The sequence below is a fragment of the Miscanthus floridulus genome, chromosome 6 (assembly GCF_019320115.1).
Source record: "Miscanthus floridulus cultivar M001 chromosome 6, ASM1932011v1, whole genome shotgun sequence".
In the NCBI taxonomy this organism is placed as follows: domain Eukaryota; kingdom Viridiplantae; phylum Streptophyta; class Magnoliopsida; order Poales; family Poaceae; genus Miscanthus; species Miscanthus floridulus.
The window spans coordinates 39,736,849-39,759,651 of NC_089585.1; positions in this window are offsets into that span (position 1 = coordinate 39,736,849).

The window sequence follows — 22,803 nt, forward strand, 5'->3', positions numbered from 1 at the left end:
ACCCACTTTTACGATAAAAAAATCAATTAGGGTGAATTGAAATCATCATATGGTGTTAATTGAATATAAATGTGTAGTTATAGTACTTACTTTGTGTACGATTACACCCAGTGGCGCATTGCAATGTTTCATTTTTTGTTCCTCAATGAACCTTTTCCAAACCCTGCTACCAATAAAATAAAAAAAATAATTTAACCTTTAATAATTGTTGAGAGATCGGCGCCATTATATATATATGTTGTTATAGAGAAACTAAATTAATTACCCTTGTATAATATATATCATGTCTTGATACTCCATTTGCGATTTTCTCAACGAGTCTAAGATTTTTAATCTACTATTGGCCATATCGATGACCATCGATATCTAGTGATATATATATATAGTAACTAGCTAGTAAAGAAATATTGATGTCCCATATATATGATCGACATTAGTTACTTATAATAACACTCACTTGAAGTTGTAGGGGAAGAGTATCTCTTTCTTGTCGCGTTGTTTCACAAAGAAATTCATAAGATTTCTCTTAGGTTGAGGCTTATAATCCTTCGGGGGGTTAGGGTGTTTGTATACGACATACGGATCAACGAACCCAACATCATTATCCTTTCTCTTTCTAAGTTCTGTCATCTCATATCTACATACATGAAAATTGTGAATATATATATTGTGAATATATAATAAAGAAATTGTGAATATGGTAGAAAATAATCACACTTATAGACAATAGCAGCTAATGAGACTTTGGTCAAGAGAGTCCAGGTGGCATAGTTGGTGTAATTCTGAAAGCTCGACATAGATAATGTCATTGCCACGGAAGTAATGGTGGTTTCTAATTCCGACAGAAAGATAGATTTGTCCCGCATCAGACGCCGACATGTACCACCCGTTTAGTATGTATATTTGTGTACCCAGTTCACCTAATTTTTCTGGGTTATATAGACTCTGGCCTGGTACAAATTTCTTGTAAGGATCCACTTCCGGAGCAGATGGTCCTTCAGCGAGCACTTCGGCAAGGTTTAAACCAGTTTCCTCATAAAACCGAAGAAACAACTCATAGCCGCCTACCTCTGCCACTAAGTTTAAGTTTGAACCATATTCGTTAGGAACGACAAGGGGGAGGATTGATTGTTGCGTTTGTTGTCCGAGTTGTGCAACACCTTTCCCTACCCTCTTCTTTTTTTTGCGCCGCCTTATATGACTTGGTGAGAGAGCGGTCATAGTCCAATATCGGTTGTTTCGCGGCGCTCTTAAGAGAATCCTGTTTTTTTGTTCCAACTTCTTTCTTAGCTGATCTGGAGGTAGGAAGAAGTATGATGGCTCCGGGTTCTCCCTCGCTCATCGTGCCTGTTTTGCCCCTTCAAAGAAATCTGTCACTTCTTTTTGTACTACATCCTTTAATTCCTGTTCACTTTTCTCATAAGATAGTTTTTGGGGAATAACAACGAAGCGGCGTTGCTCCATATATACAACAACGGGGCGGCGTTGCTCCGCATATACAACAACGGGGCGACGTTGCTCTGCATACAACACAACGAGGTGGCGTTGCTCCACATACAACACAATGAGGTGTTCCTCTGCATATATCACATACAAACACACATCGACGTACGTAGGGGTCGGCGGTGACGATCGACGTACGTAGGGGTCGGCGGTGATGGGCGTCTAGAGGCGGTGATGACGAGGCGGCGAGGGGCATGGCCGGTAGCCGAGGCTCCTCCTCCTCCCTTCTCCTTCCTCCTCCCTTCTCCTTCATCCTTCTCCCTTCTCCTTCTCCCTTCTCCTTCTCCCTTCTCCCTTCTCTCCTCCACCTCCCTTCTCTCCTCTACTGCCCTGCGGCGGAGCAGGGCCGGGGCGGGGACGGCCGCGGCGGAGCGGGGGCGGGGGATGGCTGCGGCGGAGCGGGGCCGGGCCGGGGACGGCCTCGCCGGAGCAGGGCCATTGCAGGGACGGACGGCCATGGCGGAGCGGGGCCGGGACGGCCTCGGCGGAGCGAGGCCAGGATGGCCTCGGCGGAGCGGGGCCGGCCGCGGCGGAGCGGGGCCGGCCGCGGCGGAGCGGGGCCGGCCGCGGCGGAGCGGGGCCGGCCGCGGCAGAGCGGGGCCAGGGCGGGGATGGCCCGCGGCGGAGCGGGGACGGGCCGGGGTGGTCGGGGGGCGGCGCATCGGTGAGCACGCGACGTCGGGGTGGTGGGGCGCCGATGCGCGTGCGGATGCTCGCGAGGTGCGACGTCAGCGGCGGATCGGACAAGCAGCGACGGTCTGTTAGGGCTTGGCTCGGCAGTGGGGAGGAGGAAGAAGAGGGGCCGAGGCGAGCACAGAGGCTATATAAGGGAGAGGACCTTTAGTCCCAGGCGCCACCACCAGCCGGGACTAAAGGCCCTTTAGTCCCGGTCCCTGTGAACGCCTAGGACTAAAGGTCACACCTTTAGTCCCGGCTGGTGGTCCCGGCTGGTGGTGGCGCCCGGGACTAAAGGTTTTTGGCGGGCAGCCGAACTGCAGTTTCACTACCTGCCAATTCATTAGGATTTTAATATATTTCTTTTTACACAAATGATAAAAGGATAGTTAATTACACAGAAAATTAAATAAAAGACATAAAAATATTTTTTAAAAATATAGATTCTATTTTGCTTTATTACACATAGGAAAATTATGTGACCTAAAGTTTTAATTTTTTTAACAAGTTTTAAAACACAATATAGTGTTTAAATTACTATTTCGATAATGCAAAAATATAGTGTTTAATTAAATTTAGAAAAACTCTTGTGTTTCGACTGGAAATTTGTTTTCACATCATTTGAACGTGACATAATCCCACCATCAAACATAAATTTGTTTTCACATCATTTCAACGTGACATAATCCCAACATCAAACATAAATTTGTTTTCACATAATTTCAACGTGACATAATTCAACATCAAACATAAATTCACAATTATTACATAATATCTCTAATACACACTATTGAACATCAATATATATATCAAGCGGGCACAGTAATGAACTTCTTCTTGACGTATGTCCCTTGGTTATGATCGCGCCATAACCATGGAGTGTCCTCATCGTTTAGCTAGATGCTAGGGTCTTTGTTCACTGTGAAGGGTGAAATTCGGTCATCCTTTTCATAATCTTCTGACATGTCTGACTTGTCTTCGATTCCGACGATGTTTCTTTTTCCTGAAAGAACTATGTGGCACTTTGGCTCATCATTGATTGGGTGGTTGTCTTTTTTCCCTCTCTTTGGTTTTGTAGACATGTCCTTGACATAGAACACCTGAGTCACATCCTTCGCAAGGACAAATGGTTCGCCTTTGTACCCAATATTGTTGAGGTCCACTATTGTCATTCCATACTGGTTGTCGACTGCTACGCCGCCTCCAGTCTTCTTTACCCACTGGCACTTGAACAAAGGTACCTTAAAATGAGATGCATAGTCTAGTTCTCATATCTCCTCTATGTGGCTATAGTATGTTTGCTTGTTCCCACTAGGGTCGGTGGCATCTATGCGGACACCACTGTTTTGGTTGGTGCTCCTTTTTATCTTGTGCTACTGTGTAAAATGTATTCCCATTTATCTCGTACCCTTTGTATGTGAGGATATGCCACGATGGCTGCCTAGCCAACAAATACAGCTCCTCATCAATACTCTCATCACCCTGACATTCTTTTCGCAACCAGTCGCTGAAAGTTTCCATGTGCTGACGCATAATCCATGCTTCAGACTTCCCTGAGAACTCAGATCGGAGGAGGTTCTTGTGTGTCTCGATATACGGATCTACCAAGGAGGAGTTCTGTAGAACTGTGTAGTGTGCTTTATTGAAATAATCATCACCCTTACCAATATATGTTTTCTTCCCTAGTGTCCCCTTTCCACTTAGTGTCCCCTCGTGTCGCAATTTAGGAACACCAATCGGGTTAATATCGGGAATGAAGTCAACACAGAACTCAATGACCTCCTCTATTTCGTAGCCCTTGGCGATGCTTCCTTCTGGCCGAGCATGGTTGTGAACATATTTCTTCAAGATTCTCATAAACCTCTCAAAGGGGAACATGTTGTGTAGGAACACAGGACCAAGAATAGTAATCTCCTTGACCAGATGAACTAGGAGGTGTGTCATGATATCAAACAAGGAAGGAGGGAACACCAACTCAAAGCTGACAAGACATTGAACCACATCATTCTGTAGTTTCGCTAGATCTGTTGGATCGATTGCCTTCTAAGAAATTGCATTGATGAATGCACATAGCTTCACGGTGGCTAGACGTACATTTGGCAGTAGAATTCCTCTTAATGTAACTAAAAGCAATTGAGTCATGAGCACGTGGCAGTCATGGGACTTTAAGTGTCCAAATTTCTTCTCTGGCACATTTATTATACCCTTTATATTCGAGGAGAATCCAGACGGTACCTTAATGCTATCTAGGCATTCAAACAAGCTGTCCTTCTCTTCTTTGCTAAGAGTGTAGCTGGCAGGACTTAAGTACTGGCGTCCATCATCTATCGTCTCTGGATGCAGGTTGTCTCATTCTTTCAAACACCGCAGGTCCTGTCGTGCTTCAATTGTGTCCTTAGGCTTCCCATACACACCCATGAAGCCTAGCAGGTTCACACAAAGATTCTTCGTTAGGTGCATCACGTCGATCGCGCTGCGGACCTCTAGGACTTGCTAATAGGGTAGCTCCCAAAATATGGACTTCTTCTTCCACATGGGTGCATGACCATTGGTGTCCTTCAAAATAGGTTGGTTGCCAGGTCCCTTTCCAAATATTACTTTCACATCATTGACCATATCGAGGACGTCCTCACCAGTTCGGTTGCGAGGCTTGGTCTGGTGGTCTGCCTTTCTTTCTTACGGGGTGATTTGCAGGAAGAAATCGTCGATGCCCAAGGTACATGACCGTGCGACACTTTTTCAAGAATATACTTTTCATGTCACTGAAACAGTGCGTGCATGCATTATATCCCTTGTTTGATTGTCCTGAAAGATTACTTAGAGCTGGCCAATCATTGATTGTTACGAACAACAATGCTCGCAGGTCAAAGTGCTCCTACTTGTGCTCATCCCACACGCGTACACCTAGCTTATTCCACAAAAGTAGAAGTTCTTCAACTAGTGGCCTTAGGTACACATCGATGTCGTTGCCAGGTGGCTTTGGGCCTTGGATGAGCACCGGCATCATAATAAACTTACGCTTTATGCATAACCAGGGAGGAAGGTTGTAGATACATAGAGTAACAGGCCAAGTGTTGTGACTACTGCTCTGCTCCCCAAAAGGATTCATGCCATCCATACTTAAAGCAAACCTTAAGTTTCTTGCATCACTTGCAAACTCGGGGAATTCTCTATCGATTGCTCTCTACTGGGACCCATCAGCAGGGTGTCTCAACATATTGTCTACCTTATGGTCTTCTTTGTGCCATCGCAACAACTTTGCATGGTCTCTATTTCTAAAAAGACGTTTCAAGCATGGTATTATAGGCGAGATGACCCTGGAGTTATGTGGTATCATAAGTCACGAAATCCCACGCTTGATGTTGAGGGCGAACGTCCCAAGAAGAAAATCCCACGCTTGAAAATCCCACATAACCTTGGCAGGGATTTTCTTCTTGGAACGTTCGCCCTCAACATCACCAGGGTCATCTCGCCTGATCTTATACCGCGACGCATGACATACAGGGCATGCATCCAACTTCCCATACTCCGTGCCACGATAGAGGATGCAGTCATTAGGACATGCATGTATCTTCTAGATTTCTAATCCTAAAGGGCAGACTACCTGTTTTGCTTCGTACGTAGTGCTGGGCAATTCATTATCCTTCGGAAGCATCTTCTTTTAGATTTTTAGTAACTCTGTGAATCCCTTGTCAGATACACCATTCTTTGCCTTCCATTGCAGCAATTCCAATGAGGTACCTAACTTTTTCTGTCCCGCATCATAAGTTGGGTATAGCAATTTCTTGTGATCCTCTAGCATGCGGTCGAACTTGATCTTCTCCTTTTCACTTTCGCATTCTCTTTGTGCGTCACGAATGGCCTGACCAAGATCGTCAGCGGACTCCTCTGCCCCTACCTCTTCTTCAGTGGGCTTCTCCTCTGCCCCCACCTCTTCTTCAGTGGGTTTCTCCTTTGCCCCCATCTCTTCTTTAGCTTCCCTCATTGCAGTATCATTGAAGGCACCATATTCAGCAAAAATGTCATCATCGCCCCATTGTTCTTCTTCACCTTCTTCTATTACAACTCTGGTTTCTTCGTGCTTTGTCCAACAAATATAGTTTGGCATGAAACCCGACTTGAACAAGTGTGAATGAAGAGTCTTTGAGTTAGCATATTCCATCGTATTCTTACATACGGCACATGGGCAGCACATGAAACCATCGCATTTGTTTGTCTCAGCCGCACGTAACAAAGAATGCACGCCGTCCATGAACTCTTAGGAGCGACGATCAGCATTGTACATCTAATGCCGACTCATCTGCATTACATGACATAAATACCGTATTAAAACCTAGAACATAATTAGTTAATTATACAACATGCATACCACCACAAAAGCTATAAATTTAAGAAAGCCTCGCTACAATGTAGACAATCCCAACTACCACTAAAAACACTAAAGCTAAAATGCACTTCAGCAGCACAAGGATTTCGCGACCAATCCCAACTAAAACAGATAGATCCTCCATTTGTTCAACATCTTTGGGCTTCTTCGGCTGGATCACTACCTCATTAGCCTCCATATCTACCTGTTGTGCAAGATATTTTTGCACGAGTTCAACATACTCTTCCTCCCAGTAGAAGCCTAAACATCCAGTGCCATCCCACTGAAATTAAAACAGAAAATTAGAACTTTAATCACAACCATCATGAAAATAGGTATAAACTAACCATAGTCATTAAATACGATAAAATAACTCACATTGCGATCCGGACACTTGTAGAAAATGCGACCCTTGTTGGGACCCTCCTTCTTCACTCGGTACTCCATCACAATCTTCGTCTCATCACAACACTTGCCGCATGCAATGAGTGGGAGGCCCGACCTAAGTCGCTTTAGAAACCCATGAGAAGCCGAGGACCCGGAAGCAGTTGTCATCTACTCTCTATACTCATTTTTTTAATACACTATAAATTTCTCATTTTATAAACAAATAAAATTAAAAAAACTCTAAAATTCTCTATATCTCTAAACAATGAAGTGTGCTATGCATGCTACAAATGAACGGTGAATACTAGTTTTTAATAGCTACTTTAACCTTCCTTCATGTAAATATGCAAGCTTGAAGTGATTTTGAGCTCAAATTACTTACAAATAAAAAAAACACAATAAAGAACCATATATATATAGTGAACAAAATGAGATAAGACAATGGTGAAACATGAGAGTATGAAGTTGGTAACCTTTAGAACCGAAGAATCGACGGAGGAATCGAAGAAATCGATGGAGGAATCGAAGAATGGATGGAGAAAGAGCAAGAACATTGCTTAAATTTGAACTTAAGCTCTCGGGCGGGCTCGGGGAGGAAGAAGACGGCCAGCAGGATTTATAGCTCAAAAACATGTTTCAATAAATAACCATCCGTACTAGTTGACCTTGCTTACGTGATCATCTCGGCGAGCATTTCTCCACCGGACGGCATCGTACTTGGTCAAGGAAGAGCTCTGATTCTACGAGGAAGGGAACACGGTCTTCCACGACCGTTGCCGCTCTCCCTCGTAGAATCAAAGCTGCTCCTTGATGTCCGTTACCGCTCGGTAGAGAACATGCTCGCCGAAATGAACACGGTCCGCAAGTTCAACTAGTATGGATTTTCTATAATTTTCTAACTATTTTCTAAGTTTTTCATTTCATAAAAAGTTAAAATAAAATGTTTAGTCGCGGAGTCCATAGAAATGACCATATTTTGACCTAGCAACGCATTGTCAATTGTCATTGCGTTGCATTGCACCTCGGACCAGACTCCGGACAATAAAATACTATGGTCGATCGATGCCGTTCTTTGTCGTACAGTCGCACGGCGACAGCCGACGGACCCGTTCAACCACCAAATCTGTCAGGCCCGGCTGTTCGGGCGTATCGTCAAAAGAGAACGAATTTGCTTCCTATTGCATGGCCTTGCATTGCATCTGTCATACCAGTCGTAGGCACTAGTCCCTATACTCATTTTTTAATACACTATAAATTTCTCATTTTATAAACAAATAAAATTAAAAAACTCTAAAATTATCTATATCTCTAAACAATGAAGTGTGATATGCATGCTACAAATAAACGGTGAATACTAGTTTTTAATAGCTACTTTAACATTCCTTCATATAAATATGCAAGCTTGAAGTGATTTTGAGCTCAAATTGCTTACAAATAAAAAAAACCACAATAAAGAACCATATATATATATATATATATATATATATATATATATATATATATATATATATATATATATATATATATATATATATGTATATATATATATGTATATATATATATATATATATATATATATAGTGAACAAAATGAGATAAGACAATGGTGAAACATGAGAGTATGAAGTTGGTAACCTTTAGAATCGAAGAATCGACGGAGGAATCGAAGAAATCGATGGAGGAATCAAAGAATGGATGGAGAAAGAGCAAGAACACTGCTTAAATTTGAACTGAAGCTCTCGGACGGACTCGGGGAGGAAGAAGACAGCCAGCAGGATTTATAGGGGAGACCTTTAGCCCCGGTTGGTGGATCCAACCGGGACTAAAGGTCACTTTCCAGTCCCGGGCCACGCCACTAGCCGGGACAAGAGATTTACTCCCGGTTGGAGCCACCAACCGGGAGTAAAAGTCGACCTTTAGTCACGATTGGTGGCTCCAACCGGGACTAAAGGTCCCTTGCCACAACGGCCTGGCGCAGAAGCCGTTGGGCAGGGACTTTTAGTCCTGGTTGGAGCCACCAATTGGGACTAAAGGTCTCTCTAGTCTCGGGCGCAATATTTTCTGGGACTAGAGCCTAATTTAGCCCTTGGATCAAAGGTCTGTTCTCCAGTAGTGATCTCTCCACCAGCCGATTCTTCATGGGAAATTATCGACCCAGAGTCTTGGAGCTAATAGAAGTGAGGGAGCAACCATTCGAACAGATCACATACATAGGCCTTCATCTTACATACGTGTATGTGCTTTCGATAGTTATTTAACCAATAAAAAAATTCTATCAGCCGCTGGCATCTGCCCCCCAGACAATATGATAATAGAGTCGATATCATAATGTCTCTCCGTGTTTCATCGGCAAGTTTCCTCATTTTCCATTTTACCTGTACTGACCAACGAATAACCAGAGATCGGTCCCTGCTCAGCCTCTGCTTCTTCATGTTGAATTTTAGACAACTCCATCAACCATCGTAGTATCAACAACTGAAGATGTAGCCGATATAGCCATCCAGGATGTGTCAGAGAGCAGGCTCAAATTAGCATCTTGTTTGACACCATGAAGAATCGGCTCATTATTAATTCCGTCGGCCACCCTGTTATTCATGCTTCACCATGAGTCATACAAATCCCGTGTACATGCTTCTCCGGAACTAAAGCATGTTTGCGTAAACTTTTATGGCTCTCTAAGAATCACGGCATGCAATGTTGTACTTGTAGAGTCCGAGTCACACAACTTTTCCTTTTCCCAAAGACATGTCATTTGATTTCTTTGCACAGCCCGTCAAATAATATTAGAATATTTTCTACCTCAAATATCCATAAAGCCGAACTCTTTTCCAATAAGTGCTTATCAGCAATTCAAAAATTGACCGGAGATTTATTGGCTGGCCAACAGTCGATTAACCCATATCGGCACGCCTGCCGATTGCACCACACATAACCTAAGCGAGGCTGCCTCTGATGAAATAACTTCGGAATGGACAACTCCCCTATCGGCTGTGCTGTAGCTGATAAACCTCATATGTGACCTCTCTGGCTAATCCAATTCCATGTAGGAAGCAACATCATTACCAAGCATACAACCATGCAAATGTACAGTTCTTGGGTCGAAATCCAGAAAAAATTTGTATGCGCCGGTGGCCATATATTCTAGTATTTGCAAGCAACCATCAAGCATCCATAAATGTTGCCAATATGAACCCGATTAAAATATATGTATGTAATCGGCTACTAGCTTGATACTTAATTTTTTGGCCACTATGTCAACGTTTTTGCTGATGGAGGTGAGCACCCGATGGAAAATCCTTTGCACCCGTATGGGCCAGGTCAATAAAGTCCATTTCTGTTCCGATTGGATTCGGTAGGGATTTTGCTGGAGAAAATGATGACTTAGATACGTCCAGATTTATCTTGCATTATCTTGTGCATATAAATTTGATGTATGCATGCACCATATTATCTGTCCTCCTGAACTTGTTCTCATGATATTGGCCATCAAACTGATACATTGAAAAGTCATCGGCTTTGGAGGCAAGATATTCAACCTCAAGGTTAGCAGCCGATTCTTCTTTAGCTGATCTCCATGTGCCAAAATTATAATATTTATTAATCTGATCTCTTTCATCTTTATCTTCCAATTAATCTAATATAATAGCCATGATTAACACCAAAGTTAATCGGCTTCAATAAAATATCTCCATCGGCCAAATACTCCATGTCCAAATAACCGAGCCAATGAGATGTTTGTATTGTGGACAACATGATTTGCATCAGCTTTATAGCCGATTGAAATGAAGGACAGCCGATGAAAGTGAGCGTACGTGCCTCTTCTTTTGGTTTCAATATTTCATACTATTCAGGCTTTGCCAATGGTTTCGGCAATTCGTATCTTTCTCTCTTTTCTTATTTTATTTGTGTTGTACCGGCCTCAAGTCAATTGGCCTATCGGCTATGTTATCTTGCTGCTATTGAACGCCTGCCCCTGCGCTGACCTGTTGTCGTGCGACTGTGTCCGTGGCCCTGATGCACATATTGGCCCGCTGCTGGCCACCACGATGCAACCGCGTGCCGACACTTGCCAGCTGCCGCGGCAATGCCTGAATGTGAGTTGCTGTTTTGCCGATGCCGAATAGCCGATGTGTTGCGCCTTTGAATATAAGTAGGTCCTCCTTTGCTCTACGCTTCAATCGGATATTGCTGATAAGCACTGAGCTTCCGACTCCAAGCATAGACGTGGCCATGTGTACACGTGTGGCATTCGGACTCCATCTCTTGTACCTTTTAATTAATCTCATTAATCTCACATGCAAATACGTAACTGGTAGGCACAAGTCAAGTCATCTTCCTTCATACGTGAACTCCGGCATGCCTCAAGGTAGTGCCGAATACTTTTTCAATATTCGGAGCCGATATCTCTGACTTCTGATCAACAATAGTTGAAGTTGAAGGAGGCCAAGCCGATGAATCAACTTGAAGCCGTTTGCCAAAAAAAAATCAGTTTAAAGGAGCAAGAATTGCATAATCTTCCTGATGCCATTGTCCAAGCAACAAACAATATATTGGCACTTTTTATATAGCTATTCTGGTCTTATACTTTTATTTAGCCAATGTATACTTTTTTTATAGAATTTGCATCAATCAATGTTGTATTCATCGGCTTTGTGTTGTACTCGGATAATATATACTGAGCTCCCTTCAATGCACATTGAGTTGCTTAATACATTAATCTGTAACTAACTGAATTTTCTATCGGTTTTGTAATACTCTGATCAAAAGGTCTAATCTGTATACATGAGACTAGATTCTTCTTGCTTGCCTCCCTTTAGTTACGTGATAACTGAGCTGATACATGGAGACAACTGAATTTGCTTCTCCTCCAATCTGGTGTAGCATGATGGCAACGCAGTACTTTGGTACCCATCCATGTGATGCTGCCTGATAATAATCTATCTTTGTGTATGCCAAACAGCACAGTAGTCCTTTTGAGCGGTAGAGTGCAGGAGCAGTAGCTTTCGATCTTCTTGAGCTTATCACCCACGGTGTCAACGTGTTGCCATATGCCACAACCAGCCCCATGCAGATGACACGTATAGAAGGATTGGCTTTGCAAGCTTCACGTGGTGGCAAATCTTAGCAATATAGATGATGTTCTCATAATAGTTTCATAGCTTCAGCTCAAACAATCAACTGAATTAGTTAATCCAACTGACTTCTGATCAAACGATTATGGTACCATCAGGCGTGCCAAAAAATATGTTGACACAAAAATGTAGCAATGTGATCAACACGCAGCAAGCCGGAAAAATCTGCTTGATGGAGTAAGGCTAGAGATCCGCTTGACTTCAAACACATGACCGGTCAGCTTCGAGGTAGGGGGCGTGCCAGTTCATTTGACCATGCAATTGACAAAGAGAAGATAATCAATAGTTTAAGGTGGAACATGCCGGTGTTGCACCAGACAGTTCTAAATATACGGCTTTGAAAGCCAATAAATAAGGCCACCGACTAAATAGTCGATATACAGCATATCCATGAAAGGAAGATCTTTAAATCAAGGATGATCGGCTAATATTAAATGATAATGATGTGAATCAAAATAACCGATGCTCATGGATCATGGCAGATTCACGGTAACTAATTAATCAAGACAAAAACAAGTACAATACACCCAATTATAAAGATCAATGATTTCATCTTTGAAAGCACAAGCTATCAGCTAAACAACCGATTCAGATTAAAGGGGAGATTATAACATGTATGCAATCAACTATCTAATAAGAATAAATTTATAAACAAACTAGATCTAATCTATTACCATCATCAGTGAGGTATGATCGGATCAATGCAGTTATAGTAACGATAATAAACTAAAACCAAAAAGCTTATAGATCTATCCATATTTTCGATAGTTTCATGGTACAAGCTATAGATGTGAAAGCATACGCAATTGGCTAAAATAGCCGATTTCAAACATAGTAAACAAACAAAGCACATGTCTTAACCATAAACAAACTCATTAATTAATAAATCACAATCTAAAGTTCTACCAGTGAGGTTCAACCGGATCGATGCAGCTATAGTAATAACGATAAATTGAACTTTATCAATTAATGAATCTATCTAAAATTAATTCATGCATTTGAAAGCGTACTATGTATGGTTTAGATCGAGATAAAACAGTCGATCTTAATAAAATGAATCATCAAATTTAAGATCTGATCGTGACAAAGCCAAAAGACGACCAATTGGCATGATATGATGCCGATCTATCTCGATCTTAACCGGATAAATTGTGATATTATTATAACTAACAAAACATTAATTATAATAGGATCGATAACTTGATGAATTGATCAAAAACAGCAAGAAGAATTTTACTAATCTTAGTCAAATTCGATAACTAGTGACCTTGTAATTAATACAAGATCGATAACTTTGATCAATATTAGTATCTGCAAGAGATCAATCGGATGATGCAGCCTCGCAAACAATGATACGAATCGATAACTAACTTATATTATAATTCGCAAGAGATCAAACGACTGATGTAGCCTTGCTTGTTAAAGAATAATAATACAAGTCGTGACGGTACTCACAGACAAGCCGGAGGTCGATCAGCCGATGCAGCCTTGCTTGTTAAAGAACTCACCGAGATCTATATTACTCCTACTTCTAAAGATTGGTGTGAAGCCAAAAAAGTAAAGATTGATTTTGATTGATGTGTGGATAGATTACAATTGACCGCAACCCTTTATATTTATAGGGGTGCCTGGTCTATGGCAAGGTCGGCAACTATACAAGAGTCCTATATATATACGTGCTAAATTAATTATCTCGTACATGATGTCTAATAAAATATTAATAGATTCAGCCATAACCTTCGGTGATTTTTTCCTTGGTTGCCTTCTCCCACGTGAACTCTAGCATAAACAAAAAAAAATGTATAATCTCCATGTAGCACATTACTCATGCACGGCCAATCATATTTGGCTATGTATGTATGGATGGATGGATAAACCGAACATGCAAGTCCGGTGTTCACGTGTGCATGCATATCTCTAATCTTCTAGATTTCCTTCTCTTTTTCCTTATCTTCACGTGAAGAATTCTTGGACATGAAGCTTCTCCCAAAATATATTAAATAATATCTCCTGGCCGGTGAATAGCTTCCTGGACGTCAAGCGTTTGTCTCAAAATAGACAGAATATTTTCTTTCCTCCCTTGCACGTAGATGATACACCTTGTATAGCATGGCCAATTAAAATATATTTTCTTTCTTGTCTCCTTCTTTGCTTCTTTGACCATTGATCAACATCGTGCTTTGCTTGGACTCTCCCTGGATTCATACTCCTTAGTTTGACGCTATACAACTTAGTATTTTGCCCTCCGCAGAATATATATAGAACACCACCTGGTAATTCTCCTGTTTGTTTCGGCAGCTGTCCGAAATACCACGTATGCATGCTATCGCCCGATTCCTTCCTTTCTTGGATAAGCTTGCCAATTTTTTGTGTAAACAACATCATTGGCATAGAAATGTTGCCTCACATATGTTACAAGTTCAAAATACCATAAGGACTCACTGGTGACACTGGAGCATATGAAACAGAAATGTAGAATCAAGTAAGCACTGGACAGAAAAAATAGTTTAAGGCAGAAGCGAAGGGCCTATTTGTTTGCCTATACAGATCTGCAAGTGACACGCGCAGCCAGAAAAACCAACCAGTGCCACTTCCTAGTTCCTTTCATCATCATTGGCTTAACCAGATCTGAAATGCTACAATGTTTCTTGTATACCTCATGTTCAAGCAAGGACCAAAATAGTGAAGCAAACAGAAAAAGGCAAGAAAGGAGACCTGCAGATCGGATCTGTCACCTCTGCCGCGGCACACGACGGACACGAACACCAATGTCGCCCCGCACCACTAGGAAGACCCACCGCCTAGCCTCCAAAAGAACGCCTGAGCCACCACAGCACACTGGGAATCCTCCGTTACCGCCGCCGCCGCCACAAGTCAAACGAGCACATATTTGTTTCCACTTGCAGGGGATATATCCAATATATAAGTCAACCTGTCCACACAAAAAACATATACTACTCCAAAGACATGTCAACACAACCAGGCGTCTAGCGCAATGGTGAAGATGGTCTATTCCTTGATCTAGGTCCTGTGTTCGACTCCTAGGACTCATGGTTTTCTTTGAGTTTGAATTTATTAAACCCCGGCGGCAACAAGTGACACGCAAGCCATCGGGTCCCACAGGTTAGATGGAGATGGATAAAGGTCCCACAGGTACACGTGACACGTAAGTCGTCGGGTCCCAAAGGTCGGATAGTCCCATAGGTACACGCGACACGCAAACTGTCGGGTCCCACAGGTCGGATGGAGATGGAGAAAGGTGTCGTCGAGTCCCACTAGTCGAATGGAAATGGAGAAAGGTGTCATCGGGTCCCACAAGTCGGATGGAGAAGGGTCCACAAGTGCAAGTGACATGCAAGCCATTAGGTCCCATAGGTCGGATGGAGACAGAGAAAGGCCCCACAGGAACACGTGACACGTAAACCATCAGGTCCCATAGGTCGGATGGAGAAGGGTCTATCGACGAAATACGTCTGGTAGTCTACCGAGGGGTATGCCTATGGTAGGAGATGAATCGGTGGAGGTGCGCGTGAGGGAACTGGATAGTGGCACAAAACGCAAGAGACAACGATTAGACAGGTTCGAGCCGTCAGCTTGACATAATACCTTACATCCTGTGTCTTTGTGGATTATATTGCGTTTGATCAGATGAAAACGAGGGGGTCATTACCCGCCTTATATAGCTTGGGGGTAGGGTTACAGATCGGTTGTTTCTATCCTGATCAATTTTACAAGATAGGAAGTTACAAATATTATGAGATCTGGTGTATCCGAGCAGGTCTCCTAGATCACCGGAAATCTTCATGCAGTCTTGCAAGGCACGCCAACTGGTATCGTGCCTTATACGGAGCGGTCTCGTGGGCTGGGCCTCCACCAATGGCGTAGCCCAGGCGCACTTTTATGGGCTGGGCCTCCCCTAGCGCCTCGGCCCATGTACAGCCCTGCTGGTATCGGAGGTTATACCCCCACAGCTAGTCCTTGAGCTCCTTGCATCCATTGGGAAACACCGTCTTAAGCTTGTCCGAGCTGTTGAGCATGCTTCCGAGCTGCTGAACATGCCATCCGAGCCATTTGACCATGCACCCGAGTTGTTTGAGCATGCGTCCGAGCCGTCTGAGCATATGTCTGAGCTGTTCATCTGGTTGCTAGAGCCAAGCACACTCAATGCTAGGGTTTATCATAAGGATGTAAGGAGCTCAAGTAAAAAAATTTCAAAGTCTCCACCTACGTCGATGAGGGCCAATGAGAGCCGTGGCGGCGAGTTGTCGACGAGAGGCAGTCCGCGGAGGCACGTACCTCAATCAATGAAGTAGTGGTCCGAGTAAGGTAGCCTACGAAGGCGCGTACCTCACCCAGATCTGGTTCCCTATAAGATAAATATACATAATTTTATAGTTATTGTTATTCAGGATATCAAGTCGGAGCAGGCCCCATGCATGTAAAATAATAGGTTGGGAGTGGATCCTAGTATTATGAGATGCTTGTAAAATTTTTTGCGTCTTGCTCTTGCTAGGCTGTGTAAATTCTCCGAGTAGTTGACCCCGTTTTTGTCAGCACTTGTATCTTCGGCATATGGTCGTGAGGTGAATGACCGTAGCCATGTGAGCCGTGCGAGTAAACAGTGTAGTTACAAATGTGAGTTCATACTACTCTAGTATTTGTACAACCATTAAGAGTAGACTTAGAGCAGTCGGTGCTGCGCTAAAAAAGAGGATGCACACAGAGCACACGTTATACTACAAGCGCGAAGCTGTATGAGTAGTCGGAACGCAACTATGGTATGGTCGTAGAGGCACATGTATAATGTCCAGAGATATATGAAAATTAAAGAATACGTAGAAAAATATTAAAGCTTGACTTAACTTGCATGGCCGAGTAGAGGAATCGGCATATCGACGACGCGAACGGGGCGTGCTGTCCGGGTGCCACCGTAGGATGACGACGGCCGACGAGTGCCGTGGCGGGTACTTTCCTGGTGCCATCGTGGGATGACGATGGGAGACGAGTGCCCGCTCGAGACCCACAGCATGCCTGGGCATTGGAGTCGGAGTTGGTAGTCGAACTCGACGTGTCCGAGTTGGAGTCGACGAGCCATAATATCCATGGATGTGGGATCGAGGGCTCGCTGGCGGCTGTTGATCTCGTACATGTTGGAGTCGTTTTGTTTGAAGTCTTGCATGTAGCTGGCTCGGTTCGTACGCCGGCAGTGCTTCCCGTAGCGTGGCCGAGTAGAACTCCTTTGTTTGCTGTACGGATGGCCATGCTGTAGACGTACACGGCTCCAAGACTTGCTGTAGTATTAGCACGGTGCCTTTTTAGACTTGTACGTGGCCTTGTGTACATGCAAGTGTACGCTGATTGGGCACGAGACGCAGTCGGACAACTTGCTCCCGGGTTGACAACAGTCTTTACTCCGTGATGTACTTGACGTACGCATCCGCTGGAGGCCCACAGCGTGCATGCCTGTTGGAGTCGGAGTCCGCCCCAGCGCAGAGGCGGAGTCAGCACTCGGTTTCAGAAGGCGGAGTCAGAGTCAGCACTCGGACTCGGCCGCTTGGACGATCCGGCCGCCACGGGATGTGAGGTCATACTGTTGAACGCCAACGCCGACTGCGGCGAATCATCTGGAGGCGTCGAGTCCCTTCGTTAGCAGCCGTTCGTGCACGGGGCCCAGTTCGACTTAGATCGACTTGATCTGCGTTGTTCGTGCAGCCGCAGATCTTGTATGTGCGCCTCGCACATGCATGTACTGAGTATATGCAAATCACGGTGGCTTTTGCATGGCTTGCATGATTAGCTTGCACAGCTTGCATGTCCCTCTATAGTCGTACGGTGATCTTTGTTTGTCTGCTCCTAGACCAATGGTGCCATGACGAGTTCCGACTACTGAGGATGCTGGCCGAGTTGCTTCGGCACATGGAGACCGATTGCAGGATCGTTGAAGAATGCCGCCCGCGGGGAACCGAGTTGATGTCGACTTGATGCGGCCGACGAGTTGACCATGTAGGACGACGGCACAGGGAATCTGGCTGCCTCAGACGGCGTGGAAGATACATGTTGATCCCGCCGAAAAAATCACGTTGTCGAGGTCCGTCGAGATCTTGAGCGCAAAGTCGCCGAAAGCTCTTACCTAACGCGTCAGCTGTCGGTGTTTGATGACCGGTAACTCGTCATGGGGTTACCCGAGACGATGTTCAAAGGGATTCGGCGTACATAGAACTCGAAAGTAAACGCAAAGAGACGAACGATTTATACTGGTTCAGGCCCTCGAGTAATAGCCTTTATGTTCAATCGGCGTGTAGCCTTTTGCGTTGGATTAATGGGTATGATTGTTAGTCATGGCCTGCCGATCTACGGAGCCTTGCCCTCCTTTATATATTTCAGGAGGTAAGTCTCCTAGTCAGTTATAATATAAGAGTCCTAGTAGAATTATAGGATAGCAATGTTACCAGAATTACATGTAGGGAATTTCTAGTCAGACTAGATCTTCTCATTTTCTTGCAGGGTACTCGGGGACTATGTCCCACACCATCCAGTCTGAAAAATCTTTGTTGTGACAAGCTGAAGGACCTGTTTGTTTTTCCTGATGGGTTTCATAAAGAGGTGGTAAAGGATCGGGCATTCTTTATCATGGGCAACCCATTCAACCATTTTAGGTACTACCTGGACACCCAATATGTAAGGAAGGGCATCGAGCCAGAATAGAGTGAATACCCACATCAATAAGAGTATTGAAGTGATTTTGTTAGTAGTGAGGAATCAGATAAGACGAAGGAACAGAGGGAGGCAAATACGATCAACTCCTGCAAAAATATGAGGCCGCATCGCACCGCCTCGCGTGGCTACGCCTACGCGAGGAAAATCCGAGATTGGGAAGGGCACGAGGAGCAGTTGACCCAGAGCAGTGTTACGGTCTGTACATCTGACTGGGATCCTCGCTCTGTAAGGTTCCTTCTTGCGAGGGGGGTTACCTTCAATCTAGATGGCTCCCTAAGTTATCGGGATGCTACAACCGAGGAATTCACACAAAGGATGAAGGCGGTCCACGAGGAAGTTGCTAATGGTACTTTCAAGCCTAATAGGGAGAATGATCAGTTGACTCGGGCACCAGGAAATAAGAGAGCATCCTAGTCGTACATGAGGGTTCATACACGAGGAGAATGCCCAAAAAATTAGAGTTACAACATATGATGGAGGCTGATCGACAAGAAATGAAAGAAAACACTGAACAATTACATCAAGAGCTTGAGGAGTGAATAAAGAACTATTCAATTGTGGGAGATATGACCCCCGATATCCTTAAAACAAGACATGGGCCGCACCATCAGAGGTGGCCCTGCCCACAAGATTAAGACGTGCATGGTACTAATCGACATACACTGCAAGATATTGTATAGTACCAAATATGATACTTTCCTTGTAACCCTACCCCTCCAAAGTATATGAGGAGAGGCAGGGTCCCCTAGACGACATCTATATACATCTCATATTCAATACAATCAAACCAAAGACACAGGACGTAGGGTATTACGTTGATCAAACGGCCCGAACCTGTCTAAATAGCTGTCTCTGCGCCTTGTGTCACCATCTGATTCCTGATTACGCGCACCTCCACCGATCAATCTACCTTCGTGGGATACCCCTCAGAGGACTGCCGAGCATCTTTTATCGACAGTTGGCGCCCACCATGGGGCTCATGCGTGCTGATCCCTGGCGAACTAGATGGCGTACCTCAAGAACAACGCCATTCATGGCAACCTGACTTCCTGAGGCGGCGTTCTTCAGCAGCCTTACGGGCTCGACGTTACGGCAACAACAACCGTTCGGCTACCTACAACAGGACTTCACCTCTCAAGCATCCAGCTCCGACTCGCCTAGATTTTGGCCAGGACCAACACTAGGAAGCAGGTCGGCGAGAAGCCAGGCGAACTCAGTTGCTGCAAATTTTATCAGATCCGATCTTAAAACTCATGACAAGATCAGAGTCTGTCCCGCATGCATCTCGTGTTGGCGAATACGAAGTCAAAGCTTCAGCCACGGCATGCATCAATGACGAGACTTGAAACCAGCGTTATGACATCACGTCATGATCTGCACCACCATTATGCCTGGCCTTACATCACCATGACATGAAGATGATCCAAGCAAGCTAGTCAAAAGTGATCAACGTATTAATCTTGGTTTCTGCCTATACGTGCTTACGCATGCACCGGTCACGCCTGCCAAAAATCCTTGTGACCTGCCTTTAACATGGGATCGACTATGCGGGTTCACCTACAACTCCGCACATTGGTTTGACTGCGTCAAGCCGCCCAAGCCACCAAGCGAGCCACAGAAGGACGACGTCGCCCAGACTACTTACTCCGACCACCCGACGCGTTGCAATGATGACCGTCACCACGACGACAGACCGGAAAGCTCGAGGGCCGGGCAATTTCATCAACGCCGACCAGATAACGCCATACGCCGCCGACTAGACATTCTGTCTAAAGCTAAGTCACGCTTTAATATTTTTCTAAATATTCTCCAATCTTCGTATATCGCCGTAATATTTTTCTGAGTTGTTTTCTCTATGTTTCTCTCCAAATGATTTTCTTTTATGTATACCATCTTAAAGATGACATACAACTAAGTCTAAGGCAAATCCCCGAACAGTCATGTTGATGCTCGAATGTCCCTAGAGACGGCCCTATCTCCGGCTCCTCCCTACACGTGGACGAGCGTCTGCCTTCTGTGTTATGGGTGGTCGGTAGCGGCTCCTTAGCGATACTTTGTTCTTCCTACACGCACATGGGCTCCGCGCTCCGCGTTATGGTTAACGAGCTAACTAGGACTGGAGACTCAGCTACACACTAACTAGTCGGATGGTTTATATTAAATATAAATACATCTTCACACCAACTGATCGCCGAGCTGCATATGCTATTTCATCACCATTACTGATTCTTCTCCAGAGTTCATATATTTTTACATCATGTACTACCCGTTCTACATATTTGTATTGCAGGATCATCGTCCAGGTGGTCGGACCACCTAGTGCCCGGACTTCTCCACTGATCAACTGGTCGAACCGCTAGGTTCATGGACTTCGTCGCCGACCAGTTGATCGGACTATTCGCCGGTCGCTTCTACTCAATGCTCACTTCGCCGCCGACTAATTGACTGGACTCCTTGGTGCTCGGACATCACCAACTACTTTGGGGTCTCCTCAGTGCTCGGACATCGCCAGCTACGCCGGAGAGTCCTCGGTGCTCAGACATCGCCAGCTACGCCGGGGACTCCTCGGTGTTCGCATTCTTCGTGCAAGCATCACCAGCTAAGCTGAGGATTCCCTTGGTGGTCGGATCTTGCTATGTCTCATCGGTCTACTATCAAGCTGCTCCATGCTATTCGGATCAGGGTGCTGATCTTGGGCAGCATGTCTGGGGTCTTGATACACGCATGTCAGATGATGCCGGCAAGCTTTCAAACTTCTTTTCTTTGATCCTGCTACAAGATTCATTCTTCATTTTCTAGCAAGCTTAGGGACTAAGTGACTACACTTCACCTTGCGGTGAATATAGTGCTTATTTCTTGATTTACCCTTCTTATTGATGGAGTCTAAGTGGCTACACTTCTCCTAAGTGGAAGAATTTTTAGATTTTGAACTTGAGCTCCTTACATCCTTGTGGCAATCCTTACTTGGGATACATTGCTCAACGATAGTTCACAACTGCTCGGCGACGATTCACAACTGCTCAGCAACTCATCATGGTGGTCGAACTATGAGTCTGACTGCTCGGCTTTGTTCGCACCTGCTCAGACAAGCTCAAGATAGCGTTGCACAATGAATACTATAAGGAAAATAAACCCTCATCCCATTTACTTTGGATTTTGGTGTTTGATGACCAACACAACCAAATTAGACTAAAGAATTTGCAAGTGTTTGTTTTATAGTTCAATAGGGTGCAAGACGTGACTTGGACGAAGGCGACGTAATGATCCGATGATCAACACCATAAGCAAGACCTTAGAAGCACAAGAGAAGACCCAAGATATCAAGCAAAGTCCAAGCACGAAGATATGAATTAAGCCGAACACAAGATCGTGAAAAATGAGCTCACAGAGGTGATAGGACGCTGCACAGGACGCTGCATCGGACGCTTCGATCAAGAGGTTCGGCAACAGCAGTGTCAGCAGCAGCGACCGGACGCTGCATAGGACGCTACACTGGACGCTGAGTGCCAGAGTCCGGTCAACATCAGTAAGGTTCTAGAGAGCCATTTTCGTGACCGGACGCGTTCGGTCAGTGCTGACCGAACGCTGGTCAGAGTCCAATCAGTAGCAGAAAAGCAAGATTTCATCCCCAATGGCTACTTTCTCAGTGGGGCTTATAAATAGACCCCCAACTAGCCATTTGAGTAGTGTGGAGTTGAGGAAACATACCAAGGGTGTTGATACACCATTTTAGTGATCTCCACTTGCATAGTGCTTAGTGTTTTATTAGGTGATTAGCGTAGGTGCTTTTGTGAAGTGCTTAGGTTGATTAGACCACCATTTATGCGCTTGCTCTAGGTTTAGGCCTAGTGTTTAGTGAGGTTTGCATACCTCTTACCACTCGGTGCTTGTGCGCACCATTATTGTACATCGGAGGGGCTTGTAGTCTTGCAAAATCACACAAACCGTGTTTGTGGTGTGGCCGCCACCGTGTACCGGAGGAAACAAGGCCCGCGGCGCTTTGGCCGGAAGCTTGATAGTGAAG